Source organism: Dioscorea cayenensis, chromosome 19 (genome assembly GCF_009730915.1).
Source record: "Dioscorea cayenensis subsp. rotundata cultivar TDr96_F1 chromosome 19, TDr96_F1_v2_PseudoChromosome.rev07_lg8_w22 25.fasta, whole genome shotgun sequence".
In the NCBI taxonomy this organism is placed as follows: Eukaryota; Viridiplantae; Streptophyta; class Magnoliopsida; order Dioscoreales; family Dioscoreaceae; genus Dioscorea; species Dioscorea cayenensis.
The window spans coordinates 11,611,117-11,627,160 of NC_052489.1; the positions used below are offsets into that span (position 1 = coordinate 11,611,117).

The 16,044-nt window shown below is 43.2% G+C and overlaps 2 non-coding genes and 1 pseudogene across 2 annotated transcripts; 2 read left to right on the top strand and 1 right to left on the bottom strand.

The window, feature by feature from the left end:
* The first annotated feature begins 570 nt into the window (after nt 1-570).
* LOC120251017 lies at nt 571-677 on the top strand. Its single transcript, XR_005533341.1, has one exon. It is a non-coding gene; the product is annotated as a small nucleolar RNA R71 (small nucleolar RNA).
* A 9,877-nt stretch (nt 678-10,554) lies between these two features.
* LOC120250960 lies at nt 10,555-10,653 on the top strand (annotated as a pseudogene).
* A 3,052-nt stretch (nt 10,654-13,705) lies between these two features.
* On the bottom strand, nt 13,706-13,812 carry LOC120250743. Its single transcript, XR_005533082.1, has one exon. It is a non-coding gene; the product is annotated as a small nucleolar RNA R71 (small nucleolar RNA).
* Between the last annotated feature and the right edge of the window lie 2,232 nt (nt 13,813-16,044).

Genomic DNA, 16,044 nt, shown 5'->3' on the forward strand with positions numbered 1-16,044 from the left:
TTCTCCAAATCCGTCATTCGGGTTTCCAAGCCTGAAATTCTGTTTTCCACTTGAGGGGCTTGTTGTTGTTGATGAAACCGCGATGGCCCCATGGTCTTATGTGGTCCTTGATTACTCCATGAAAAGTTGGGATGATTCTTCCAACCTGAATTGTTGGTGTTGTTGTATGGATTCCCTTGATGTCTCATTCCATTACCTACAAAGTCAACATTCTCAACTGAAGAAACATTACCTATGACGATTGGGCAATCGGAAGGAGCATGTCCTCCACCACAACCGATACAATTTGTCACGGCCGCAACTCTATTCAAAGCTATAAGATCTAGCTTCTTACTCAAACTCTCCACTTGGGCCACCAATGAAGTTACCACATCAATTTCATGGAGACCGGCCACTTTTTTCTTTTCCCTAGCATTCCACTGGTAGCTATTTAACCCCATTTCTTCAATCAATTGACGAGCCTCGTCGGGGTTCTTGCTACCTAAGGTATCTCCTGCCGCCGCATCCAAGAGTTGCCTTGTACTTGGGTTCAAACCATTGTAGAAGTTTTGAACAATCATCCACTATGGGAATCCGTGTTGCGGACACTTGCGCAGGAGTTCCTTGAACCTTTCCCATGTCTCAAATAGAGACTCCAATTCCAACTGCATAAAGGATGAGATCTCATTCCTAAGCTTTGCTGATTTTCCGGGAGGGAAATAACGAGCTAGAAAAGCTTCTACCATCTCCTCCCATGTAGTGATTGATGCCCTAGGTAATGAGTGTAGCCACTGCTTTGCTTTCCCCTTTAAGGAAAATGGGAAGGCTCTCAATTTGATGGCATCATCCGTCACACCATTTATCTTCAGCATGTCACATACCTCGAGGAAGCTCTCTATGTGACTGTTTGGATCCTCATCCGCCAAACCGTTGAATTGTGCATACTACTACAGCATATGGATGAATGTCGGCTTTAGCTCGAAATTCTGAGCTGTGATTGGGGGACGCACAATACTCGATTGTGTCCCCAAAACTGAAGGTCTGGCATAATCGGATAGTGTCCGTTGTTGCTCATTTTGTTCTGCTATGTTGTCAGATCCTTTTACTTCCAAATCAGCTGGATTAGGCTGTTCTAGTACAGGTTCTTTCCCTTTCCTTCGAAGTGTACGTTCAAGCTCAGGGTTTCCTTCAATCAATATTGATGGATTCCCTCGGGTCATAACCTGGATCTGCACCAAAATAAAGAAAAAAAAATCAGAACGATGATAGAATAAGAAGATATAGAATAGAATATGTAGTGAAATAGCTAAGAAAACAAAGTTCAAAGTATCTCTAAACGCCTAACTCCCCGGCAACGGCGCCAAAAACTTGACAAGATCCCCTTGCTATTATCCCGCAAGTGCACGGGTTGGTCGAAGTAATAATCCCGGGTGAGCGGGGTCGAATCCAGAGGAAGTAGGGAGTGAAAATACTTAATTTGGTTCTTAGCTATGTGGAAGTTCAATAGTGATTAGTGTGAAATTGATTCAATTCTCAACAATAAAAGCAACAAGTGAGAGAGCAAGAATAAAGAAAAGGGCAAGGCAATGGATAAAGATGGGGTACTCGGATGATGCTTCACCTAGGATAATCGTTTCAAGTGCAAGAACTCTCTATTATACTTCCTAATCAATGCCATGGTGAGTCGTGGAAATCCTTACATACATAGTCCCAAATCTAAGGTCAACTATGCCTAACTCTATACATGTCCCGGAGGAGAAATCGAACAATCTCAACACCTCGCACTCGCATAGAGTTGCAATGAGCTATAGGGATTCCAAGTGATAAATCTCTTCCTAAAAGTAGACCTAACCCTTTGGTCCAGGCGGAAGGTCCCTAGCCACAATTAAGCCCTAGATACTAAGATACTCTCAACGCTTCACTCCATTGCACGCGCAACTAGGCCCCAGCGGAGGTTCATCCCTTAGACCACTCACTCTATTATGGCCGCAAAGAACTCGAGGAACGAAGGTAGAATCTATCACGTCGGAAGGGAAAGGGGACGCTCCTGTACCTCTCGACTCACCCTCTCAACCCTTTCCAACCTAGCTTTGTCTAACGCTCGTGGTGTGTCACTCACTCTCAAGGTTACCAACAAGAACTCTCAACCCTAGTGTCACTCTCGGGGAAATGTTCATACAATTAAACATTCAAGGTTGGAACTCACAATAAACATCAATTTATTGAAAGCATAATAAAGAAGTTCAATGAAACGAATACATCCTAGGGTTCACAATCATCCAAGCACCCACTAGGGGTTTAGCTCTCCATGGAGCTTAATACAATCAAAGAAATCGAATGTAAAAGCAATGAATCCATAAAGAAACCCCCTCGATGTTCGTGTCGATGGTCTTGCGGAGAGTCCTCTACTCGTCGTCCAAGGATTCCTTCGTCCGGTATAGGATACGCCTCGATCGAAGCTCCCCTACCAACCTTCTTCCTAATGGAATCATGATGTCGGAGCCGTAGAACTTCTCCAAAACCTTGGCCAATACCCCTCGAAACCCTAGCCGAAGCCCTCTCGCAAGTTGGGGAAAAGATGGAGAAAAGAATACTGAAATCGGGTCTGAAATCGGCTTTAAATAGGGTTGGAATTGGGCGACTACAAGGGCGTGCATGATGTCACATGCCCCTGTGGAATTTCCACACTTGCGTGGATAATTTCCACACGCCCGTGTGGATTCTTTGTTTCTCTGATTTCTCGGCCGGCTGTGAACAGTGCTGCTATAGTATTTGCTACAGTGTCTTGCGACATTACCTGCTACAGTACGCTTCCGGAAATACTCCCGAATTCCATACTTTCATTGGGGTAACGCAAACGGGCACACGTTTCGATCCTGAATCACTTGCTTCTTCAATGATGTACATGCTGGTGGATCTCTTGTTCTTATATGCACAAGTCAGAATGCTCGAGTGTGACTGCCTTTGTGCCCCTCCAAATGAATGTGCTCTCTCGAATACGAGGAGGTTGGCACACACTCTAGCATCTCACACATGACCTACGTCTTCGCGTTTGAACCTTAGCAAGATCTCCTCCAAAATAGGTGCATTATGACCCACATTGGCCTATTTCCCTCATACTCGGCCTCACAACCCTACCTGGATAAAAGTAACATAAAAACACACATATTAATGTAAAAACCTGAGAAAAGTAATGCTCAACATAAGGAATGAACGCTTCGCATTCATATCGCACAAGCACTTATCAATTATCCCAAATCTAAGGTCAACCATGCCTAACTCTATACATGTCCCAGAGGAAATATTGAATAACCTATCCACCTCGTACTCGTATAGAATTGCAATGAGCTCTACGGATTACAAGTGATAAACCCTATTCCTATATATAGACCTAACCCTTTGGACCAGGTGGAAGATCCCTAGAGCCACAATTAAGCCTTAGGTGCTAAAATTACCTCAACGATTAACTCCATTGCACTCGCAACTATGCCCCAGCGGATGATCATCCCTTAGCCCATTCACTCTACTATGGCCTCAAATAACTCTTGGAACGTGGAAGTAGGATAGATCACAACGGAAGGGAAAGGGGACGCTCCCCTTTCCCTTAGCCCATTCACTCTACTATGGCCTCAAAGAACTCTTGGAACGTGGAAGTAGGATAGATCACACCGGATGGGAAAGGGGACGCTCCTCTATCTCTCAACTTACCCTCTCAACCCTCTCCAATCAAGCTTTGTCTAACTCTCATGGTGTGTCACACACACACAAGAGTTACCAACAAGAACTCTCAACCCTAGTGTCACTCTAGGGGAGTATTCATACAATCACGTATACAAGATTAGAACTCACAATAAACATCAATCAATTGAAAGCATAATAAAGAGATTTAATGAAACGAATACATCCTAGGGTTCACAAATACCCAAGTACCCACTGGGGTTTAGCTCTCCATGGAGCTAGATACAATCAATGAAATCGAATGTAAAAACAAAGCATCCATAGAAAACCCCCTCATTAGTCATGGTGATGGTCTTGTAGAGAGTCCTCTACTCATCGCAAGAGTCCCTTTGTCTGGCCTAGGATACATCTCGCCGGATCGGTGCCAACGAAAGCTCTCCCACTAACCTTCTTCCAAATGGCTCGTGATGTTGGAGCTGTAGAACCTCTCCAAATCCATAGCCAATACCTCTCAAAACCCTAGCCACCGCCATCTCTCAAGTTAGGGAAAAGATAGAGAAACGAATACTGAAATCAGGGCTGAAATCTTCTTTTAAAGGGCTGGAATCGGGAATCCACACGCCTGTGTGAGCGCCCTTGTGGATTTTTCACACGGGCGTGTGGAATTTCCACACTCCCGGGTAGATTCTCTATTTTCATGTTTTCTTGGCCGGTTGTGAACAGTGCTGGTACAGTATTCTTGCTACATTTTTTGCTGCAGTACCTACTACATTACCGGCCTGAAATACTCCTGAATCCATGCTTTCATCGATTTAACGCAAATGGGCACACGTTTACGTCGTGAATCGCTTTGCTTCTTCAATAACGGATAAGTTTGTGGATATCTTGTTCTATATACACAAGTCAGAATGCTTGAATGTGATTGTCCTTGTGCCCCTCCAAATAGTTGTGCTAACTCGAATACGAGGAGGTTGGCACACATTCCCACATCTCGAACCTGACCTATGTCTTTACGTTTCAACCTTAAGAAGATTTCCTCCAAATTGGTGCATTACGACCCACATTGGCTTCTTTCTCTTATATTCGGCCTCACAACCCTACCTACGTGAAAGTAACATAAATATACACATATTAGCGTTAAAACCCGAGAAAAGTAATGCTCAACACTAGGAAAGAACGCTTCGCATTCTTATCGCACAAGCACTTATCAACACGCAATGGGTGTGTCAAATTTTTGGTGCCGTTGCCGGGGAATAGGCGTTTTGGAAACACTTTGCACTTTGCTATTTTAGCTATTCATCAATTATTTTATTTCACACTTTCCTATTCTTCCATTATTCTGATTTTTTTTTTGTTACAACTCCAAGTTATGACCCAAGGAAACCCTTCGAAATTGGTTGACAGAAATTCGGACATTGAGTGAAGAATTCATAGAAGGTGGAAAAAACATGTACAAGAATAGTCAAATCAAGCTGAGATATAACTTGAAGTGTTTAATAACATGGCAGAACAGAATGAGCAGCAAAGGACACTCTTAGATTATGCCGGAACCACAGTTCTTGAACTCACTCAAGTCAACCCAAAGTATACTCCTCAAAGTTCTACGTATAAGGGACTTATTTATGTACAAAAGATAACAAACATTTAAAAAGGGTAGTAGCTTCACACATCCTCTAAGGTAGCCCTTTCCAAAGCGGCCGCTAATTTGGCTTTCACACTTTCGAGGTGGTAGCTCTTTCTACCGGGATGGTAGCTTTCACACATCCCATGAGATAGCTCTTTCTCTCATTAGGGCATAACTAGTATCCGACTTACGAGAATAGCTTCATACATCATAGGTGGTAGCTCTTTCCACCCAACAAGCACAACTAAACAACAAAACTATTTTGTTCTTTCTTTTCATTTTTCCATTTTTTTAAAAAATTAACACAAGAAATAACTATAACTAGTCCCTTATACATCAAACATGAGTTTCCAAAAGAGTTCAAAGAGTGAGTAGTGCAACAAGTGTCAATCGGGCAAAAATTCCTAGAAATTCAAGAAAAAACTAGAGCATGAAAACATTCAATGTTAAAAAATTCTCCTAAACTCAAGAATACAATCAATGCAACTAAGGTGAACAGCCATTGGCTATGTGAGCATGTATATCAATCAAAACTAGTATAAAAGAGATGCGTGCACTATGAAACTCTCCCCCCCTCCTACACTTAAGATGTACATTGTCCCCAATGTACACATGAAAGCTAATTCATAATGTAAATCAATTAAATTTAGATGTGGGAGAAGCAATCAAAACAATACTCCCCTGACTCCTAGTGTTGTAGTTGATGGAGCTAAGTCCTTGGGAGTATTGTTCCAGCGGGTTGTGAAGCCACACGGCCAAGTGCCGAAACACCTTGGCCGTGCCCATGACAAAGTCTTAGTTCCCATGATGACAAGACCATCTGCACACATACATAAGGTGGTTTAATGAAGCTCAATAAAAACAAACATAACTCGAGTATATAAAAGATAAGAGAATGAATACAACTCGAGATACAAAATGAAAATAAACTCCGAAGGAAAGTCCTTTCTGAGTATACAAGTCCAAAATAAAATGTGGAAATAAAAGATGAGGAAAATAAAATCAAGTGTCGATACCGCGCTCCGGATCCTCTTCTGCTGCTGGTGCTAGATCAAGGGGTGCTTGTGGAGGTTGTGAAGGAGATGCTAGAGGGGCTGGGGGTTTGTTTCTCAATAGCTGTCGTAAGAAGTTGAAACGGGCCATCATATCGACCACATCTCGATGATCTCAGACCACAATACACTCACAGCGCTCTCGCGCCTCTCTATACGATCATATGCTCCTGAAAGGGTACTTGGGCACCCTGAGCTCTTGGTCGCCATCGGTGCGGAACCCTCTGCTGCATCCCTGCCGCCCTCGGTGCTCTCAGTTGTGGAAGTGGCTAAAATGTAAGCCGCAGGCCCATATCTTCACACCACTCCCATCATCCTGAGAGTATCGAGTCCAAGCGAAGAGGGAATAACTGTCTGATCGGTATCTCGAAGAGCATCACCGAGACCCATCCCCAGAATAAGTCTAGTAATGTAGGGACCAACAAATAATACTCATACTCTCCCGTTCTGGCCCTGATATCGCATGTAATCTGCCACAACATGCCCCAGATGAATAGGAACTGACCTAGCCATGGAATACAGATAAAGTAAACTCTGTCGGCTTAGAGTACTAGTGTTATCAACTCGGCCATCCATAGATCTGCTAATGATAGCGAATAAATATCTGTAGCTCAGTCGAGACAGACATGTGGCCTTGGATACTCCCGGTTTATGCTGCCCCTGTCCGCACAAGACCTAGTAAGCCTGCTTTGGGCTCAAGGTGCCAAGGTAATCTGTGGGCAAGTGACTATACTCCTCGGTTTCTTTGTATGTCTTGTCGTACAAGCCCATACGAACCAAAAATTCCGTTACACTCATGGCAAATTGACGTCCAAACACTGTAAACTTTATGCCGTCAGTGATATCAAAACTCCCATAATACTGCACAAACTGAAAAGATGGCAGCACCTCCAGTATTAGTGGCCAGAAAACTGGCTCCCGTATAGACAACAATCTTCGCCAGCTTCCCACCGCCGTCAGCGTGTCAAGTTCCTTGACTAACTCGTCACCCCGCAGGACCCCAGTCACCACGCTCAAGTCCATGAACCAGAATTAGCAAACTCGGGTGAAGGTTCTCTAGGGCGCTTCCCTTCTTGCCTCCTTGAGTGCGGTGCAATTCCTGCGATAAATGAGGAACAAATGATCAAATAAACTCAGAAACAACATACTGCAGAATTCCACACAGGCATGTGGAAATTACCCACGCCCGTGTGGATCTGCGGGTGTGAAAACCGCACGCTTGTGCACCAATTCTCCAAAAATTCAACTTAAAACCACCCCTAAGGGCTTCCTAAACATGCATAAGACATTATATTATGAAAATTGGCACAACTCAAGATCTTTAATCCAATAAAAACCAGGATTTGCGAAGAAAAGAGGATAAAAAGGGTTACCGATGAAATAGATGACAATACTTCAAAAATTGGCACGAAATATGAAGAAAAATCCTCCAAAACAACGATGAAGAGCCGGGAAGTTGATTAGGAGTGGTTTTCGGGTGAGTGGAAATGAAGAAGAAGAGGATCCACAAAGATTTTAAAGAAAAATTCGCGTCTCTTGGAATTCTGCGCATCCACACGGGCGTGAGGAAATTACCCACGCCCGTGCGCCTCCACAAGATACTTCACAGGGGCAGGTGCACGCCCCTGTGTGCTCTCAGGAAAACACTCACTACCTCTGAATGCAAATACACGGCCGTGTGAGAAATACCCATGCACGTGTGCCCGACCCACATGGGCAGCCACACGCCCTTGTGGCTGCTCTGGATATCTGAGAAAAATTGCTAAATGTTCCGCATGGCCGTGGACATTCACAAGGCCAACTCACAGGGGCAAGCGCATGCCCCTGTGACTTCTCGGGATAAAGAGAGCTCCTCTACAGAGATTTGCACGGGCATGCGGAAATTACCCACACCTGTGCGATTTTCACAAGGTCGCCCACAGGGGCGAGTCCACGCCCCCGTGTGCTTTCGGGAAAATCTGCCAATCTCTGCAGGAATTCACAGGCCCGTGCGGAAATTACCCACGGGCGTGCGAGAATTACATGGTCGTTCACAGGGGCGAGTCCACGCCCTTATGCCGTCTCTGGATGAGCTCACAATATAAAACCACGGGCGTGTGTTAATTCCACACGCCCATGTGTTTTCTCTGGATGCCTTAGAAAATTCTGTAGGCTCTGCAGAAAATTTTTGAAATTGTTTACACACTTAGAGCCTGCCCTAATATGCAATTTATACCAGTGAAAAAGCATGAGAAATAGCTCAAATGAACAAAACTTCGCCAAATTCACATGAAAAACACACGATGAACTTGAAAACCCAGGATAAAATCACAACAGAAATATAAAACATAAAGACACAAACACTAAACAATTTATTTAAGCAACACTAAACTACCAAATTAAGAAAACAGTAAACACTTGGTTTGCCTTCCAAGAAGTGCTTGTTTAACTTCACTTAGCTTGACGTACCTTGTCTTACCTCACGGGGGCTCATAGATGAAAGTTGCCCTCTTACCCATGGCTTGGAAACATGATGAGCAAAATCTCTTGAGGGTAGAGGGTGAATTGTCAGGCTTGGGACCACCTAGCAATGATTCACCCAGTTTGTTCGGTTCACGCACGTCTCCAACAGCCTTGGACCATTTCCGGTGGAGTCTCCTAGCCCTCTTCCAATTCTGAAGCACCTTCTTCAAGATACCTGGGGTAGATAGTACTTCTTCTGCCGAACCAAGCATCATTACTTCTTCATTATCCTTCTCTTGGTCGAACAAGCCTTCGTATGGATCCAGATTGAATATTTCCTACATGTATTCATCAACAATCTCTTCAGTAGCGTCTAGAAAATGTAAAGTATCATCGAAATCAAGAGAATGCCGCATGGCTTCAATAAGGCGGTATGTGAGCTTGTCATCTCCAACTATCAAAATTAGCTCTCCGCCATCCATGTTAATTAATGCCTTGGAAGTCCTCAAAAACAGCCTCCCAAGTATCAAGGGTACATCCGCATCCTCATCGACGTCTAGCACTACAAAGTCTACAAGAAATATCTACTTGTCCATCTTGACAAGCAGATCTTCGATGATACCCCTCAGATGTCTCACCGTTCGATCTGCCAATTGCAAAGTTATCCGAGTAGGCCTATGCTTGCCCAAGCCTAGCTTTTGAAAGAAGGTGTATGGCATGACGTTGATACTGGCCCCCTGAGTCCGCCAATGCCATTTCTTCACCTAGATTGCCAATATTACCCAGAATGATGAAGCTTCCCGAGTCTTTCTTCTTGTTCGGCATGTTCTTTTGCAAAATTGCCGAGCAAGATGCATCTAAAATTATTGAAGCACTCTCCTCTAACTTCCTTTTGTTGGTCAACAAGTCTTTCAAGAATTTTGCATAGTTAGGCATTTGGGCCAATGCCTCAACAAAAGGAATATTAATGTGGAGTTGTTTGAACAAACCCAAGAACTTCATGTACTATTCATCCCCTTGGTCATTCTTCAATCTAGAGGGATAAGGGATTCTTGGCTTCAAAGGTGGGGTTGCCACCTCCTTCTCTTTGCTTGCTCCCTTCTCAACCTCTATAACCTTGGGTGCGTGTTCATTTGGCTTCTCACTTGGAAACTTACCCTTAACCTCACGACCACTTCTTATAGTGATTGCACAAACCTAGTTAAGGCCTTCTCTAAATCGTTCATTCGGGTCACGAAACCTGAAACTCTTTTTTCCATTTTTGGGGCTTGTTGTTGTTGTTGGAAACCCAGTGGCCCTATGGCCTTTTGTCGACCTTGGTTGCTCCACAAGAAATTGGGATGACTCTTCCAACCCGGATTCCAGGTATTGTTGTATGGCTTTCCTTGATTCCTCATGCCATTACCCACAAAATCGACATTCTCAACCGAAGATGCATCACCAATAGATATCGTGAAATTGGAGGGAGCATGTCCTCCATCACACCCGGTGCAAGTAATCACGGCTGCCACTCTATTCGAAGTTAGGAGATCTAACTTCTTACTCAATAATTCCACTTGAGCCACCAATGAGGTTACTGTATTTATCTCATGGAGGCCGGCCACCTTTTTCTTCTCTCTGGCATTCTATTCGTAGCTGTTTAACCCCATTTCTTCAGTTAATTGACAGGTCTCACCGGGGGTCTTGCTAACTAAGGTACCTCGAGCTGCCACATCCAAGAGTTGCTTTGTACTCAGATTCCGACCATTGCAAAAGGTCTAAATAATCATCAACTCCGAGAATCTGTGTTGCGGGAACTTTCTCAGGAGCTCCTTGAACCTTTCCCATGCCACAAATAGAGACTCCAATTCTAGAGAATGAGATCTCATTCTTAAGCTTTGTAGATTTTCCGAGAGGGAAATAATGGCCAAGAAATGCTTCTACCATCTCCTCCCATGTGGTAATTGATGCTCTAGGTAATGAGTGTAGCCACTGCTTCGCTCTCCCTTCCAAGGAAAATAGGAAGGCTCTCAACTTGATGGCATCATCCGTTACCCCATTTATCTTTAGCATATCACACACCTCGAGAAAGTTCTCTATATGATTGTTTAGATCCTCATCGGCTAAACCATTAAACTGTGCGGATTACTGCAATATGTGAATGAATGCCAGCTTCAGCTCGAAGTTCTGAGCTGTAATCGGGGGACACACAATGCTCGATTGTGTCCCCAATACTGAAGGTTTAGCATAATCGGATAATGCCCGCTGTTGTTCATTCTGTTTTGCCATGTTTACAGATTCTTCTACTTCCAAATCAGCTAGATTAGACTGTTCTTGTATAGGTTCTTTCCCTTTTCTTCTCAGTGTATGTTCAAGTTCGGGATCTCCTCCAACCAATATTGAGGGGTTCCCTCAGGTCATAACCTGGAGCTGCACCAAAAACTTGACACGTCCGAATATGCGTGTAAACCACAAGTGCACGGGTGCTGAAGTAATAATCCCAGATGAGTGGGTATCGTATCCACAGAGAGTAGGAAATAAAGACACTTGAGTCATTTCTTAACTAATGTGGAAGATGAATAGTGATAAGTGTTACAAAATATGAAATAATGAAAATAAAAACAACAAGATAGAAGGCACAAGTAAAGGAGAAGGTAAGGCACTCGATAAAGATGAGGTACCTGGATATTGATCTGCCTAGGATAATCATTTCAAGTGCAAGAACCCTCTATTATATTTCCTAATTGATGCAACAATGAGTCCTGGAAATCCTTAATTACATTATTCCAAATCTAAGGTCAACCATGCCTAAATCTATACATGTCACAGAGGAAAGATTGAATAATCTCTCAACCTCGCACTCGCATAGAATTGCAATGAGCTCTAGGGATTCCAAGTGATAAACCCTATTCCTATGTATAGACCTAACCCTTTGGACCAGGTGGAAGATCCCTACCCACAATTAAGCCCTAGGTGCTAAAATCACCTCAACGCTTCACTCCATTGCACTCGCAACTAAACCCGAGCGGAAAATCATCCCTTAACCCATTCACTCTACTATGGCTGCAAAGAACTCTTGGAATGTGGAGGTAGGATAGATCACACCGGAAGGTAAAGGGGATGCTCCGCTACCTCTCGACTCACCCTCTCAACTCTCTACAACCTAGCTTTGTCTAACTCTCATGGTGTGTCACTCACTAACAAGAGTTACCAACAAGAACTCTCAACCCTAGTGTCACTCTAGGGGAGTATTCATACAATCAAGCATATAACATTGGAACTCACAATAAACATCACATAATTGAAAGCATAATAAAGAGATTCAATGAAATGAATACATCCTAGGGTTCACAAATACCTAAGTACCCACTAGGGGTTTAGCTCTCCATGGAGCTAGATACAATCAATGAAATCAAATGTAAAAACAAAGCATCCATATAAAACCCCCTCATTAGTCAAGGCGATGGTCTTATGGAGACTCCTTTGCTCATCGCAAGGATCCCTTTATCCGACCTAGGATACATCTCACCGGATCGGCACTAACAAAAGCTCTCCCACTTATCTTCTTCCAAACGCTGTGCGATGTTGGAGACGTAGAACCCTTCCAAAGCCCTAACCAATACCTCTCAAAACCCTAGTCGTCGTTCTCTCTCAAGTTGGGGAAAAGATGAAGAAAAGAGTACTAAAATCGGGGCTGAAATCGGCTTTTAAATGGATAGAATCGGAAATCCATACGCCCGTGTGGAATCCAATCGGGGCTGACAGGCTGTGTAGAGTGCTGGTACAGTATTCTTCCTATAGTTTTTGCTACAGTACCCTAATACATTTCCGGCCTGAAATACTCCTGAATCCATTCTTTCATCGAGGTAACACAAACGGGCACACGTTTACGCCTTGGATCGCTTTGCTTCTTCAATAACAGACATGTTGGTGGAGATCTTGTTCTATATGCACAAATGGGAATGCTTGAATGTGACTGCCATTGTGCCCCTCCAAATAGTTGTACTAACTCGAATACGAGGAGGTTGGAACACATTCCCACATCTCGAACCCGACCTATGTCTTTTACGTTTGAACCTTAAGAAGATTTCCTCCAAATTGGTGCATTACGACCCACATTGGCTTCTTTCTCTCATATTCGGCCTCACAACCCTACATGCGTGAAAGTAACATAAATACACCCATATTAGCATTAAAACCCGAGAAAAGTAACCCTCAACACAAGGAAAGAACGCTTCGCATTCTTATCGCACAAGCACTTATCAACACGCAATGGGTGTGTCAATTTTTTGGTGCCGTTGTTGGGGAATAGGTGTTTTGGAAACACTTTGCACTTTGCCATTTTAGCTATTCATCAATTATTCTATTTCACTTTTTCTTATTCTTCCATCATTCTGATTTGTTTTTTTTTTTTGGTTACAACTCCAAGTTATGACCCGAGGAAACCCTTCGAAATTGGTTTAAAGAAATTCGGACATTGAGCGAAGAATTCATAGAAGGGGGAAAAACATGTACAAGAATAGTCAAGTCAAGCTGAGATATAACGTGAAGGGTCTAATAACATGGCAGAACATAATGAGCAGCAAAGGCATTCTTAGATTATGCCAGAACCACAATTCTTGGCACGTAGTCTAGTATTGTGCGGCCAACAATCACAGCTCAAAATTTTGAGCTCAAGCCAGGCTTTATCCAGATGTTACAGCAGTCAACACAGTTTAATGGTTTGGTCAATGAGGATCCAAATAATCACATTGAGAACTTCTTCGAAGTGTGTGACATGCTCACGATTAATGGTGTTATGGATGATGCTATCATGTTAAGGGCCTTCCCATTTTCCTTGAAAGGGAGAGCAAAGAAATGGCTAGAGTCATTACCTAAAGCATCGATCACTATATGGGAGTAGATGGTACAAGCTTTTCTTGCCTGATATTACACTCCCAGAAAATTTGTGAAACTTAGGAATGAAATATCATATTTTGTGCGAAGGAAATTGGAGTCTCTATTTGGGACATGGGATAGGTTCAAGGAGCTCTTGCGTAAATGTCCTCAACATGGGTTCCTCGAGTCGATGATTATTCAGACTTTCTATAGTGGGTTTAACCCAGGCATGAAATAGTTACTTAATGATGCAGTGACAACACCTCTTGCGTATATCCTGCAAGTGCATTGGTTTTCGAGTAATAAAATCCCAGATGAGTGGGTATCATATCCAAAGGGAGTAGGGAGTAAAAATACTTAAATTGTTTCTTAACGAAGTAGAGATGAATAATTATTCTGTTGACAAGATGTAATGTAAACAAGAATAAAATAAATAAGAAAGAAAAGCACAAGTAAGTGAGAGATAAGGCAATCGATATAATTGGGCTTCTCGGATATTGTTCCACCTAGGACAATCGTTTCATGTGCAAAACTGACTATTATGCCTCCTAACTAATACATTAATGATTCATGGAAATCGTTGAATACACGGTCCCAAATCTAACATCAACCGTGACTAACTCTATAGCATGTCGCGGAGAAGAAATCGGACAATCTCAACACCTCGCACACGGATAAAATCGCATGGAATTCTAGGGATTCCAAGTGATAAACCCTCTTCCTAGATATAGACCTAACCCTTTGGTCCATGTGAGATGTCCCTAGTCACAATTAAGCCATAGGTGCTAAAATCACTTCAACGCTTCACTCTGTTGCCTCTACAACTAAGCCCTAGGGGAAGGTCATCCCTTAGCCCATTCACTCTACTATGACTGCAAAGAACTCAAGGTATTTGAGGTAGAATAAATCACATCAGAGGGGAAACGGGACGCTCTGCTATCTCTGGACTCACCCTCTCGACCTTCTCCAATCTAGCTTTGTCTAACCCTTGTGGTGTGTCACTCACTCACAAGGGTTACCACATGAACTCTCAACCTTAGTGTCACTCTAAGGGAGTATTCAACATTCAAACATTCAAGATTGGAACTCACAAAAACATCAATTAATTGAAAGCATAATAAAGAGATTCAATGAAACTAATATATCCTAGGGTTCACAAATACCCTAGTACCCACTAGGGGTATAGCTCTCCATGGAGCACAATACAGACGATAATGGAAACAAATGTAAAAGAAAGCAATCCATAGGAAAAACCCCCTCGATAGTCGTGGTGATGGTCTTGTGTAGAGTCCTCTACTCATTACAAGATCCCCTTCTCCGGTATAAGATACGCCTCGCCGAATCAATCCAACGGAGACTCCCTTACCAACCTTCTTCCAAAGAGATGACGATGTTAGAGCCATAGAACCTCTCCAAATCCCTAGCCAATACCTCTCAAAACCCTAGTTGCAGCCCTCTCTCAAGTTGGGGAAAAGATGGAGAAAAGAATGTTGAAATCGGGGCTGAAATCGGCCTTAAATAGGGCTGGAATCGGGATTCCACACGCCCCTGTGGATATTTCACATGGGCCTGTGGAATTAACACACGGGCATGTGGAATTTCCACACGCCCCTGTGGCTCCTCTGTTTTCTTCCTTCTTCGGCTGGCTGTGAGCAGTATCTGCTACAGTAAATGCCCGAAATACTCCCAAATCCATGCTTTCATCGAGGTAACGTAAACGGGCACATGTTCACGTCGTAGGTCATCTTGGTTCTTCAATAAACGGTCACGTTGGTGAAGATCTTGCTAAATATGGACAAGCCGGAATACTGGGATGTAACTGCCTTCGTGCCCCTCCGAATCATTGCCTTAGCTCGAATACAAGGAGGTTGCCATACATTCTAGCATTCTAAACCCGACTCATGTCTCCGCGTTTGAGCTTTCTCAAGATCTTCTCCAAATAATGTGTAAAACGATCTACAATGGCTTCTTTCACAAATAATCGGCCTCATAACCCAACCTGCATAAAAGTACACAAATACACACATATTAGTGCTAAAACCTGACAAAAGTAATGCCCATCATAAGGAAAGAACGCTTCGCATTCTTATCGCACAAGCACTTATCAATCGTCTTATGAGTCTTTGAATTTGAGGAATAGTCATTGGCATGGTCATGTGGCATTTTACATGGCCGTGTGTGCTCCACAACCCATTGGAACTTAACTCTCAATGAAATTAGCTTTATCAAACGTACCACTAGGAGTTCAGTGGAGTATTATTTCAATTGCCATCTCCACACATATGTTTAGATTGTTATCTTTCTTTGTTGTGCTTGCATGCGTACATTGAAGGGAATGTACATCTTAAGAGTTGGCGAGGGGGCGGAGTTCACATTACACATGCTTTATACTTATGCTTTCATTGTTTATAC